The sequence below is a fragment of the Leptonychotes weddellii genome, chromosome X (genome assembly GCF_054177405.1).
Source record: "Leptonychotes weddellii isolate Sample4059 chromosome X, ASM5417740v2, whole genome shotgun sequence".
Taxonomy (NCBI): domain Eukaryota; kingdom Metazoa; phylum Chordata; class Mammalia; order Carnivora; family Phocidae; genus Leptonychotes; species Leptonychotes weddellii.
Genome location: NC_138385.1, coordinates 44,981,238 through 44,996,458, shown reverse-complemented (window position 1 = coordinate 44,996,458; position 15,221 = coordinate 44,981,238). Strand labels below are relative to the sequence as shown.

The 15,221-nt window shown below is 36.0% G+C and overlaps 1 protein-coding gene across 9 annotated transcripts in view; it reads left to right on the top strand.

The window, feature by feature from the left end:
- PCDH11X (protocadherin 11 X-linked) overlaps positions 1 to 15,221 on the top strand; it is a 606,781-nt gene that overhangs the window by 296,382 nt on the left and 295,178 nt on the right. The gene's annotated exons all lie outside the window — the stretch shown is intronic.

Genomic DNA, 15,221 nt, shown 5'->3' with positions numbered 1-15,221 from the left:
ATTTTTAGAAATATTAAATCTACTATGATAAGCCTTAATGAAAATCTTTCTGCAGAATGAGAAAGGCTAATTAACAGTGGTAGGATGCTAAAATTGCCAGAGTTTTAAAGAATTACCTTGTAGTCTTAGAATAGTGCCTAACAGGATCAATAGGTTGCAGTAATTTATTTGATGAAGGAATTGCTACACTAAACTTGTATCTTACCACAGCATGGTTAAGAAATCCACGAAGATTTGGCTAATCAGTATTCATAAAGTAAAATCAGCTCTTATAATTCTTTTATATTCTAAACGGCTTACAATTACTGACAGGGTAAGTCACACACAAGTTTGGGATTTTGTTTTGTTTTGTTCTTGAAGTAAAACAAACCCAGAGGAAAGTTTAGATACTTAGATTAAGGGTCAATACTAGTATCTTTTCTTCCCTTACAAGAAAAAAATATAAGTAATTTAAGAAAACTATCTTCCTAGACTGTATAATTGAAACATCAAATGTTACAATACACTTAGGCAGCGTTCTGTATTGATTTCAATATGTGTCTCCTCAGTAGGGCCACTTGCAATGTTTCTTCATTAACAGCAAAAGTATAAAAAAAAAAAACAACTCACTGAGGTCATGAAACCACATAATAGTTTCCAAGGTGCACATACCATTACCTTCCTTTAGTTTCCAGCTTAAGTTTCATATCAGATACTTTTGATAATGTTTGTAAGATACACATGTATTAATTTTTTTGAACTATGCACTTCATAATTCATGTTTTTCTCAAAGGACAAAGCTTTTATCTGCTACCTGGAAATTCAGGATGTGTTTTGTTGTTGTTGTTGTTGCTGTTATGATTAATCTATGTTGAAGGGAAAAGTGTATGTTGTATGGGAATGTAAACAAACTATTATTATGGAAGGATCTGAGGTCAGAATTTTTCCAAAGCTTAGTCTGGAAACTTTTGAGGGTTTCATCTTCAAGGGTTATGTTGTGGAAGGCCTTAAAATGTTAAGTTTAGATGTAACTTTTATACAATAAGAAGTGTTAGGCAGGAAGACCTTCCTCTGCCTTATGGTCCTTTAGCTGGACATAGAATCAAATTGACATGATACAGATTAACAGGAGAAAATAAAATGTAACAGGCATATGTAAGCATCATGCTGTGTTCTACCATAATTATTTCCTTTTCCCCAGTCCTTATAGCAGTTTTGTTGAGGTCTAGCTATTAATATCCCCTTTTTCTTCATTGAAGAAACTGAGGCTCAGAGAGGTTAAATATTGTGTCTAATGTTACACAGCTTGCAAATATTAGTTGGGGGTACCCAAACTTAAACATTCGATTCTAAAGTCCATGATCTTTCTCCAACTGTACACTGCCTCCCATTCTTACTATATTAATAAAGAATGTCTCTATAGTGTACATTCATCCCAAGTATGACCTGACATCCCACTGAGTCCCATGGCATGTTAGTGAATCTCAGCAGCATGGCAGTTTGTGCCATGTTCACATATAAAAGGTTTGTGAACATCCACAGCAAATGAATATACATTGGAACAGATGGGGACAATTCTTCTGGAGCTCTTGGACTACAAAATATTGGCAACCAATTTTGAAAATAAGTTGCTAACTATGATGTTAATATCTAGGGGTTATTAGGCTTTAAAGTAAAAAGTAAATATAGACTCTAAATAGTATTTGGTACAATAGCAATTCACATAAACAAAATATAGATTCTCAGTTTTCAAAATATAAGGAAGAAATCAGGGCTGAATATGTTTTTATTATATAAATTATTTTTAAAGATTTTATTTATTTATTAGAGAGAGAGAGAGAGAGTGAGCATGAGCAGGGGTAAGGGCAGAGGGAGAAGAAGATTCCACACTCCCCCCCCCAAAACACGGAGCCTGACATGGGGCTTGATCTCAGGACTCTGAGATCATTACTTGAGCTGAAGGCAGATACTTAACTGACTGAGCCACCCAGGTGCCCCTAAATTATTTCTTTACATAGAGTTTGGATTGTGACTCATCAACCTACACACGAGTCCTGTAGCAATGTCTTGCACCCAAGCAAAGCAAATTATTTGTAATCACAGATGAAACATTTTTGATGACCATGAAATCAAAGTGCTAGAAGCCTGTCCCTTGATTTATCATGTGGGATCACAAGTAAAGCATGTTGGAAATTAAATGTAAGCTGCATGAGAGAGGTATAAACTTCAGGATTAGGTGGGGCCAGAGCTTGGGGGACCATTCAAGGTGAAAATAAAATCCTCAAAGAAGAGTTTCTAGAGCAGAGCAAGTTAGAATGCCCAAGGGGGGGATTTTAAATTTGAACTAATTCTTAACAGCCAAAAGTCCCAAACTGGTGGAAGAGGTTCTGTAGAAAATATATTTAAGCAGTGCTGATATTCATGGTCAGGCAGCTATATTATTGGGTTATCTTTTTACTAAGATTCCAGTCAATGACTATCTCATTAACTATATGTGAAGCTTGGGGCCAATGACAAAGTATTTTCAGTGTTTTCCATAACTGTAACATGGGGATATTTATGTCATTCTCATAGAATTTTTATGAGGGTTGACACAATGATTCTAAGGCAGGAACAAAGTAAATGTTCAGTAAGTGCATATCCAATTACTTTTTACCCTTCCAATCCCATCTAAAAGTTAAAAGATAAAACAAAAAAGAGGGAAAAATTCCAGGCAAATGAGCTGGGCAAGTGAAATTGGTATTAGGGAACATGGATATTCAGGTGTCCATGACCCATCTTAGCACATTAAATTCTGCACTTAGTGAGATGCCTGGGCATCTTAAAGTACTCCCAGACATGGTACAGATCAGTTCAGGTGAAAAGTAAAGTTGGCTTTCACCTCCTGTAGTTCATTGGGCTAACAATCTTCAGAAGTATCTATGAAGGAAAACTAGGTAAATGCCACAGACATCACATGTCCTTGCCTCTTGATTTTGGTATGAGATATCCCAAAGGAAAAAAAAAATCCAGTTGATTCAAGTTTATGTGTCAGTTTCTCAGAACAGCATGACATTATATGCTAAAAATACTTCATTTTGGCTACTTTAAAACTATTATAGGCAAAGGAAAGTAAAGAAATTCTCTTGGAGGAAATACTGCTGAGTTTGTTCCTATCCATAGTAGAAAATAGATAGTCTCTAGTTTCTTTGATACATCTGCTGATGTAATCTAGAGGTAAGTTTAAAACTAGTAAAAATAGGGGTACCTGGGGGGCTCAGTTGGTTAAGCATCTGCCTTTGGCTCAGGTCATGATTCCAGGGTCCTGGGATCAAGTCCCACATCGTGCTCTCTGCTCAGTGAAGAGCCTGCTGCTCCCTCTGCCTGCTGCTCCCCCTGCTTGTGCTCTCTCTCTTGCTACTTCTCTCTCTCTGTCAAATAAATAAATAAAAACTTAAAAAAAAACTAGTAAAAATAAAAGTAAGCCTTATCAAAATCTCATCTATAAGTCTATTCTATGACCAAATGATTAGACCAATTGTTGATTTCCAGCATAATTATGGTGCAAACTGTTATATACATATGTATTTATTTATTTACATATATTATATTTATATATTATATATTGCATTATATATTTATATATTATATTATATATTTATATATTATAGATATTATATGTAATATGTTTATATATAAGCATGTATAAATATAAGATATATATTAAAGAATATATAATAGCAGGGAGCTTCTTAGTGTGATGTAAAAATATTTAACCTCAAGATTTTGGCAACTAACAATTTGAATAGTAAATCTGTCACTCCAGGGTTTGTTTGTTCAGAACACATTTTGTCTCACATGCAACAATTTGCTCCATTTAATGTTAGTGCCCAAATGTCAGAGATACAGTTGTAGAACAACTTAACAGGTTGCATGTCTCTGAGACTTTAAAGATTTTCCTTGTTTTGTTTTCTGTTTTACTTGACTTTGTAGTAGATAGTTCTTCTCCCCTGTTGCTATTTTTTGCTGATAATTACTATTAGCATAGTTTTAGAGCATACTGATCCCTCTGCAGTTCTTAACCTTTCTCTATGATACGGAACTCTTTTTTTGTTGTTGTTAACTAAAGTTATTAAAAAAAAATGTAGGGACTTTTTTTTCTGAAGACTTTCTATACATATTTAAACTCTCACCAGGTTTCTGCAAAGATCTTTGCTCAGCTTTGAATTATTCTAGAAAGAATTCACAAGAGTGATTTTCCAATTGTAGTTCATTTGCATATTCTTTATAATAAGGCTGCAAAAAACGCATCACTTGTATTACTGTTGTAAAGCTCCATCTCCTCTCCCCTCTCCTAGATTCATCAGTCCATTCCCAAACTGCTACTATATTTTTCATACTAAATTTCAACACTGACTATGGATACTTCTACCTTTACTACTTTTAAAAATCTTCAGCTATTCCCCATTACTTGTTTTAAAAAGTTTAGTTACATTCACATCTCTTCGTGTTTGGCCCACACTTTCTTTCTGATCTTTCCACACTTTTCTTTCCGGTTACTTGATTAATACATACCTATGTTACAATCAAACTAGACTCTGCTCTTCCTGCAATTTCCTTATTCTCCTCTACCTGTTTATTTGTATGTATTTCTCTATTTCCAAACAATGCTCCTCCCTTATCTCCACCCATGCTCGACCATTGGCATAGTACTCATCTTTTACAGTACCATATGAAACACTTTTCAATCCACCCAACTGGCTGTTAGCTCTCCATTTTCTGAGCTGCCATAACACTGTGTCTGTACTTCTTGAAGCTTATATCACGCAGGCTAAGATGTCAAATATCTGGGTCCATGTGTTATTCTCCCACCATAATGTTAATTCTTTGAGAACAGGGATGGTTTTAAACTCATGATTCCACACCTAGTACAGTATCTTGCATTCACTAAGGATTTTTCATGTCTTCAGTGCCAGGCACAACACTCTTCTCTTGCCTAAGTACTGGTATTTGTCTACACTTTTCTTGAAGATGCAATGTATCATGTTGGATAAGAGCTTGCACTTTGGAGTTAGATAATTCTGAATTTAAATACTAGCCTTGCCACTGACTAGCTATGTAATCTTTGCCAAACTATTTAATAGTTTTGAGTTTTATCTTCATCATTTGTCATGACAATAATAATACAACTTCATCATTAGGAATTGACGTGGATTACATATATAACCTATATAAAGTACTTAGTATGATATCTGGTACATAGTAAATATTCAATAAATGTTAATTACTTTATATATAAATATATTCTTATTTAATATATATACTGTTTCACCTATTGAGCTGCAAGTGACAAACAAGTGTTTTATAATTTAATGCAGTTTAATTTATTCCTTTACTCATTTTTTTCTCAAAATGTTCATACTATCCTATTTAAAACTATGTCACCTCACAAGAGGTTTCCATTTTTTATTTTAAAGTTTCTAAAGAGGAAGATTATTTAGTCTCTGAAATAACCTAATTCATTAAACTCTGCCATTCTTGGCAAGGGGTCAAATGGAAGGACTTAATAGAACAAGAGACCCAAGAATCAAAGCTAACTGTTTTACTTTCCATCTATCATCATTGCTGCTCATAAGAATTCTACAGTGTTCTTGGTACATGAAGCTAAATCTGAAACATGATAAAATGAACTCTGCTGCTTGGATCCCCAATAATTGACATCCTAATTAAAGCTATATTTTTAAAATTAGCTATAACTACTTTGCTCAAGACTATCAAATGATCTCTTAAAATACTCTATAAGAGAATTTTGGGAGTGAGTTATTTTAAAGTATCTGTTAATATGTGAGTTACATTTATGTTCTATGTATTTACAAAAATGGGAATCTGCTTGCTAAGCATAAATACTAAAGGTACACAGAAAGGAGATATAATAATCTGCCTTGACCCTCTAATGTCCATGTTATATGAACCATGAGAGATAACTCTGAAGGCCTCTTTGACCATTTTATTTTTTTTCAGCTTTATTGATATGTAATTGACATCTAACATTGTGTAAGGCTAAGGTGTCCTTTGTGTGTAGGAAAATTTGTTAATGTAAGGAAGTGTAAAAGTATGTTGATGCAAGGAATAAGAACTGCAACAACCCTGCCTCCAAGCTTAAATTCCCTCCCCCATTGACCATAGGGCATCCTGAAGAAGTATCTAATCAGGAATGTTGTGAGTTAAGGCAACATGAATATTTAGTTACACATCTGTGCTAATTCTTTTTGAGGCAGTGATGCTCTTTTAGGCTTATGCCACTTAAAAGCAACACTGAGGTCACTTAATCAGAATAAAATGTCTTCTTGGTACCTTAAGGAGATAGTAGTAGAGAATGTTTACGGAAGAAGGATGATATAAAGATATTGCAGACTTTTTATCTTTGAAGGTATCGAACACATGCACTTCTACAAGAAGATAGTTGAATAAGCAGCAATTGCAGCAACCCTTTAAAAGTAGGTCTGCATGACAGGAGTCCCTAGAAGCTGGAATATCGAAACTTATTCATGTGCCTGAGATAAAAATACTCGGTCACAAGGTGGATGAACACAGAGTTCATATGGAAACCAGGGAGACAAGAGTGACTGCTTTTTTGTGAGGGCTCACTGAAGAGTGGAGGGTTTGAACTTACAGCTCCTGGACTAGAGAGTGGGACACCGTCATTTTCATCTCACCCATCAGGGCTGAAAGCCTTGAGGGAGCAAAACAGTGCCACATAGTGGAATCTGGAGCCACTTACACTGAGCCCAGCCCCCTGGCAAGAGAGGTGCATTTCCACAAGGGCAAGGACACCTGAGAATCAGAGCAACAGGCCTCTCCCCCAGAACACCAGCAGGAACAACTGGCTTGCACCAAGTTTACTGATCATAGACAGCTGCAGCTTCAGCTATTGGGGAAAACAGTATATAGCATTTGTAGTTTTTATTATTCTTTAGTCTTTCAGTATTATTTTTTCAGCAATTTTCTTATTTTTTCAATTCTTTTTTCATTCTTTTTAATTTTAATTAATTAATTTATTTATTTTTAAAGATTTTATTTATTTATTTGACAGAGAGAGACACAGCTAGAGAGGGAACACAAGCAGGGGGAGTGGGAGAGGGAGAAGCAGGCTTCCTGCTGAACAGGGAGCCCAATGCAGGGCTCGATCCCAGGACCCGGGGATCATGACCTGAGCTGAAGGCAGATGCTTAACAACTGAGCCACCCAGGTGCCCTTTAATTTTAATTTTTATATATACATTAAATATGTGTATTTTTTTTATTTTTGGTTTCCATTCATTGTATTTTAATTTATTTTTGTATATACATAAGATTTCTTTCTTTCCTAATTTGGGATCTAGTTTCTTTTAACAAGCAGAACAAAACAGACCCAGGATCTATTTTCATGTTTTGTTTTCTTTTGTTATTGTTTGAATTTTTCTTGTTTTGTTTTGTTTTTGTTTTTTCTATTTTTTTTTTCTGTTGTCGTTGTTGTTATTGTTGTATTTTCTCTTTCTTTCTTCTATTCTTTTCTGGACAAAATGACAAGATGGAGAAATTCACCCCTAAAGAAAAACAGGAGGTAATACTCACTGCCAAGTATTTAATCAATATGGATATAACTAAGATATCTGAACTAGAATTTAAAACAACAATTATATAGATAATATCTGGGGCTGAAAAAAAGCATAGAAGACACTAGAGAATCCCTTATCTTAGAAAAAAATAACTAAAATCTAGCCAGTCTGAAATTAAAAATATTTTTACTGAGCTGCAATCCCAACTGGAGGTTCTAAAAGTGATGATAAACAAAGCAGAAGAGAAAGTCAGTGATACAGATGATCAAATGATGGAAAATAAGGAAGTTGAAAAGAACAGAGAAACACAAAAACTAGATCGTGAACAGAGACTTCAAGAACTCAACAATTCCATAAAGTAAAATAATATCCAGAAAATTGGGGTCCCAGAAGATGAAGAGTGGGAGAGAGGGGCAGAAGGTATATTTGAACAAATTATAACACAGAACGTCCCTAATCTGGGGAAGGAAACAGGCATTCAAGTCCAGGAGACACAAAGAACCCCCTCAAAATCAATAAAAATAGATCAACAGCTTGACATATAATAGTGAAACTTGCAAATTTCAAAGATAAAGAGAAATCCTGAAAGCAGCTTGGGACAAGAGGTCCTTAACCTATAAGAGTATGAACATAAGGCAGGCATTAGACCTGTCCACATAGACCTGGCAGGCCAGAAACAACTGGCATGATATATTCAATGTGCTACATGAGAAAAATATGCAACTAAGAATACTATATCCAACAAGGTTGTCATTCAGAATAGAAAGAGAAATAAAGAGTTTCCAGTACAAACAAAAACTGAAGGAATCTGTGAACACTAAACCAACCCTATAAGAAATATTAAAGGGGATCCCTTGAATGGATACAAAGCCCAAAAGTAACAAACACCAGAAAGGAACAGAGACAATCTACAGGAACAGTGACTTAGCAGGTAATACAAAGGCACTGAATTCATATCTTTCAATAATTACTCTGAATGTAAATGGACTAAATGCTCCAATCAAAAGACATAGGGTATCAGAATGGATAAAAAAACAAGACCCATCTGTATGATGTCTACAAAAGACTCATGTTAGACCCAAAGACAGCTCCAGTTGAAAGTGAGGGGGTGGAGAACAATTTATCATGCTAATGGACATCAAAAGAAAGCTGGAGTAACCATCCCTATATCTGAAAAATTAGATTTTAAACCAAAGACTGTAATAAGAGATGAAGAAGGACACTATATCATAATAAAGGGGTCTATCCAACAAGAAGAACTAACAATTGTAAATATTTATTCTCCTAACTTGGGAGCAACCAAATATATAAACCAATTAATAACAAAATTAAAGAAACTCATTGATAATACAATAATAATAGGGGACTTTCACACCCCACTCACAGCAAAGGACAAATCATCTAAACAGATCAACAAAGGCTTTGAATGACACGCTGGATTAGATTGACATAATAGATATATTCAGAGCATTTCATCCTAAAGTAGCAGAATACATATTCTGTTCAAGGGCATTTGGAACATTCTCCAGAATAGATCATATACTGGATCCCAAATCATGCCTCAACCAGTAAAAAAGATCGAGATTATACCATACATGTTTTCAGACCACAATGCTTTAAAACTTGAAGTCAACTACACACACACATACATACACACACACACACACACACACACATCAAAAGGAACACAAATAAATGAAGGTTAAAGAGAGTCTTACTAAAGAATGATTGGGTCAACCAGGAAATTAAAGAATTTAAAAAATTCATGGAAGGAAATGAAAATTAAAACATGACAGTCCAGAAGCTTTGGGATGCAGCAAAGGAGGTCCTAAGAAGAAAGTATATAGCACTACAGGCCTTCCTCAACAAACAAGAAAAGTCTCAAATACACAACTAAATTTTATACCTAAAGGAGCTAGAAAAAGAACTACAAGTAAAGTCTAAATGCAGCTGGAGAAGAGAAATAATAAAGATTAGAGCACAAAACAATGATATAAAAGATAAAAAAATTAAAAAAAAAAAACAGAACAGATCAACAAAACTAGGAGCTGGTTCTTTCAAAGAATTAATAAGATCAGTGAACCCCTACCCTGACTTATCAGAAAGAAAAGAGAAAAGAAATCATGAATGAAAAAGTAAAGATGATGAGCAACACCAAAGAAATACAAACAATTATAAGAGAATATTATGAGCAATTATATGGCAACAAATTTGGTAATCTGGAAGAAATGGATGCATTCCTTATAGATCTTAGATACTAGTCCTTTATCTGATAAGACATTTGCAAATATCTTCTCCCACTCTTTACGTTGTCTTTTAGTTTTGTGAACTGTTTCCTTTGGTGTGCAAAGCTTTTTATCTTGATGAAGTCTCAATGGTTCATTTTTACTTTGGTTTCCTGGCCTTTGTCTAGCAAGAAGTTCCTTCAACCAAGATCAAAGAGGTCTCTGCCTGTGTTCTCCACTAAGATTTTGATGGATTCCTGTCTCATATTTAGATCTTTCATCCATTTAAAAAAAAAAATTGTGTAGTGTAAGAAAGTGATCAAAACAGAAGATCATAGAGGAAGGAAGGGGAAATAAATAAGACAAAATCAAAGAGGGAGACTAACCATAAGAGACTTTTAAATATAGAAAACAAACAGGGTTAGTAGAAGGCAGATTGGTGGGGGGATGGGGTAACTGGGTGATGGGCATGAAGGAGGGTACTTCATGTAACAAGCACTGGGTGTTACATGCAACTGATGAATTACTGAAATTTACCTCTGAAACTAATAATACATTATATGTTAATTAACTAAATTTAAATAAATTAAATTAGAAAAAAAAATGGATGAATTCCTAGAAACATTTGAAGTACCAGAACTAAAACAAGAAGAATTAGAAAACCTGAACAGACCCATAACCAGCAAAGAAATTGAATCAGTAATCAAAAATCTCCCAAGAAATAAGAGTCCAGGGCCAGATGGCCTCCCAGCAGAATTCTATTAAACAATTAAAGAAGAATTAATACCCATTCATCTGAAACTGTTTCCAAAAATAGAAATGGAAGGAAAACTTCCAAACTCATTCCATGAGGCCAGCATTACCTTGATCCCAAAACCAAAGACCCCACCAAAAAGGAAAATTACGGACCAACAGGGATGCCAAAATTCTCACCAAGAGACTAGCAAATAAGATCCAGCAATACATTAAAGGTGTTATTCACAACGACCAAGTGGGATTTATTTCTGGGCTGCAGAGGTGGTTCAACATCCACAAATCAATTAACGTGATACACCACATTAATAAAAGAAAGGACAAGAACCATAGGATCCTCTCAATAGATGTAGACAAAGTATTTAACAAAGTAAAGCATTTTTTGTGATAAAAACACTCTACACTGTAGGGATAGAAGGAATACACCTCAATATCTTAAAAGCCATCTACAAAAACCCACAGCAAATATCATCCTCAGTTGGGGAAAAACTGAGAGCATTTCCTCTAAGGTTAGCCACAGGATAGGGATGTCCACATTCACTACTATTGTTCAACATAGTACTAGAAGTCCTAGTCTCAGCAATCAGACAACAAAAAGACATAAAAAGCATGCAAATCCGCAAAGAAGAAGTCAAACTTTCACTTTTCACAGATATGATTATGTAGAGAACCCAAAGGCCTCCACAAAAAAATTTGCCAGAACTGATACAGGAATTCAGCAAAGTCGTAGGATACAAAACCAATGCACAGAAGTCAGTTGCATTTCTATACACTAACAATGAAGCAGAAGAGAAATCAAGAAATCTATCCCATTTACAATTGCACCAAAACCCATAAGATACCTAAGAATAAACCCAACCAAAGAGGTAAGAGATTTGTACTCTGAAAACTATAAAACACTTAAGAAATTGAGGAAGATACAATGATATGGGGGAAAAAAATCCATGCTCATGGATTGGAAAAGAAAATATTGTTAAAATATCTATGCTACATAAAGAAATCTACACATTCAATACATTCCCTATCAAAATACCATCAACATTATTTACATAGCTGGAACAAACAATCCTAAAATTTGTATGGAACAAGAAATGACCCCAATTAGCCAAAGGAATGTTGAAAAAGAAAACCAAAACTGTAGACATCACAATTCCAGACTTCAAGCTGTATTATAAAACTGTAATTATCAAGATAGTATGATACTGGCACAAAAACAGACACATAGATCAATGAAAAATAATAGAGAATCCAGAAATGGACTTTCATCTCTATGGTCGACCAATCTTCGACAAAGGAAGAAAGAATATCTAATGGAACAAAAGACAGTCTCTTCAACAAATGGTTTTGGGAAAATTGGACAGCCACATGCAGAAGAATGAAACTGGACCATTTTCTTACACCACACACAAAAAATAAACTCAAAATGGATGAAAGACCTCAATGTGAGACAGGAATCCATCAAAATCCTAGAGGAGAACACAGGCAACAACCTCTTTGACCCCAGCTACAGCAACTTCTTGCCAGAAACGTCTCCATAAGGAAAGTGAAATAAAAGCAAAAATTAATATTGGGACTTCATCAAGATAAAAGTGTTTCCACAGCAAATTAAACAGTTAACAAAACTAAAAGGCAACCTATGGGTTGGGAAAAAATATTTGCAAATGTCTTATCAGATAAAGGGCTATCATCCAAAAATCTATAAAGAACCTATCAAACTCAATACCCAAACAACAACAATAACAACACCAACAACAAAATATCTAGTCAAGAAATGGGCAGAAACCATGAACAGACATTTCTCCAAAGAAGACATCCACATGACCAGAAGACACATGAACAAATGCTAAACATCACTCAGCACAGGTAAATACAAATCAAAACCACAATGAGATATCACCTCACCCTGGTCAGAATGGCTAAAATGAGCAAGTCAGGAAACAACAGAGGTTGGTGAGGATGCAGAGAAAGGGGAACCCTTTTACACTGTTGAGTGAAATGCAAACTGGTGTAGCCACTCTGGAAAACAGTATGGAGGTTCTTCAAGAATTTAAAAATAGAGCTTCCTTATGTCCCAGCAATTGCACTACAGGGTATTTATCTGAAGGATACAAACATAGTGATTACAAGGGGCACCTGCACCCCAGTGTTTATATCTACAATGTCCACAATAGCCAAAATATCGAAAGAGACCAGATATCCATTGAGAAATAAATGGATAAAGAAGATGTGGTATACATATACAATGGAATATTACTCAGCCAGAAAGAAGAATGAAATCTTGCCATTTGCAATGACTTGGATGGAACTAGAGGGTATTATGCTAAGCAAAATAAGTCGGTCAGAGAAAGACAAATACCATATGATTTCACTCATATGTGGAATTTAAGAAACAAAACAGATGAACATAGGGAAGAGGAGGAAAATAAAGTAAGATGAAAACAGAGCAGGAGACAAACCATAAGAGATGCTGAACTCTAGGAAACAAACTGAGGGTTGCTGGAAGGGAGGTGGCTTGGTGGAAAGGATAATTGGGTAATGGACATTAAGGAGGGCACTTGATGTAATGAGCACTGGGCGCTATATGCAACTGATGAATCACTAAATTCTATCTCTGAAACTAATAAAAAAAATGTAGGTTCTGTTTTCCAGTAGCTCAGTCTAGTAAAAAAAAAAAATGAGAACCACCAATTATAAAATAAGATAGAAATAAATATATTCTAAATGTTTGAATGAATAACATGCAAAAGAAGTGATTGTCAGGATGGGAGAGGCAGTACAAGATGCTGGAATAGGAGAACCCTAAGCTCACTTTGTCTCACCTTTACAAATAGATATTACTCACATCTGATTCAATAAACCTGAGAGCAAGTCCAAAGGCTTGCAGAATAAACTCCACAACTAAATATGGAGAAAAAGGTGCATTGGAGGGGTTAGGAAGGGAAGAAACAGTGGTCTGGAGCTGCACACAGGAGGGAGGGAGCTGCAGTCATAGAGAGGGGAAAACACCAGGGCTTACACAGGAAAAATGATTCTCCATAATGTCTGGCTTGAAAACCAGAGGGGCTGAATTCCCTCAGCTTATATAACCAGCAGGACTGTAAGCCTGGAGCATTACAAGTCAGCTGACTCAGTACTGGGTGAGCCCAGAGAGCAAATGATAGCTGAGTCCCCATCCTTAAGGAGACAACAGCTCTAGGAGAAGCAACATAGAAGCCACAACTTTCTCAATGTGAGATCTGTTTATACTGATTTCAGATCTCCTTGGAAAATTCTCTGGGACCAAAGGGGCTGGCAGGGCCATTTTTCTCACCTGCCCCCACTCATAAACACAGAGCCACCTTCCAAAGGCAGATATAATCACATCAGGTACTTGACCTGCTAGCAGTATGACCCACCCACAAGTTATCCCGAGGACTCACCCACTCCCAGCCTGCTGCCCTCTGCCCTGGGCTCAGCACAAATTTTGTTAACTCTGTGCATTACCTGTCCCGTTTCTGCCTTAAGCCACAATCCCAGACCCCATGGCCACCTTGTTTAGGGTGATCCTGCTTAAGACTAGAGGCTCAAAGTAAATTTTACTAAAACTGCATGAGCCCCACCCAGGCATTTGTGTGCCCCAGCTACTGCCCTCCATACCCAGTTGCCTACACAGACAGGCATGCTTCATTCAGCTCCCAAGCACACAGATACCACATGACCCTGGCCACAATCACACTTCAGGGGATTGGCCAAAGACTAGTGGCTCAGTCAAATTTTGCACTTACACCTAATCCCCAACCTTTCTGCTGTGAAGTCCCATCAGAGCAGGCCTGCCTAGGTCTCACTAACATCACAGAGAGCAAGCACAGCCCACAACAGGCAAATAGAGCAGATATCTGGATTAAAGCAACTTAGACACAAGATCAGGATGCAAGTAACACACATAGGAGACTCCCCTGAAGTGCCAGGTCCTGGTGTGTGGGGAATACTGCAATGGACAGCCCTACAAGATCTCTTCTTCATAAAGCCACTACTTTCTAGAGCAGAAGACATAGCTGATGTTCCTAACACACAGAAACAGACACAGAGTGGTAAACAACAAGAAGAGACAGAGAAATATGACCCAAATGAAAGAACAGGACAAAATCACAGCAAGAGATCTATGCAAAATATAAATAAGCAATATGTCTGATACAGAATTTAAAGTAATGATCATAAAGGAACTCACCAGACTTCAGAAAAGGGTGGAGGACATCAGTGAAGCCTTTGACAAAGAGACAAAAAATGATGAAGAACTCAATAAATGAGATTAAAAATCCAACAGATGGAATAAATAGTAGGTTATAAGAAGGAGAGGGATGTATCAGTGACCTGGAGGATAGAGTAATGGAAAGCAATCAACCCAGACAGGTGAGAGACAAACAAATACTGCATAATGAGAATGGACTTAGAGAATTCAGTGACTCCATTAAGCATAATAGCATTCACATTATAGGGATTCCAGAAGGAGAAGAGACAGAAAGGGGACAATAAAATGTATTTGAAGAAATAATAGCTAAAAACTTCCAGAATCTGGAAAAGGAAACAGATCCAGATGCAGGAGGCACAGAGATACCCCAGCGAATTCAATCCAATGAGGTCCATACCAAGACATAGAGTAATTACAATGGCAAAAAAAAGTAATGATAAACAGATTTTATTTTTTTTTT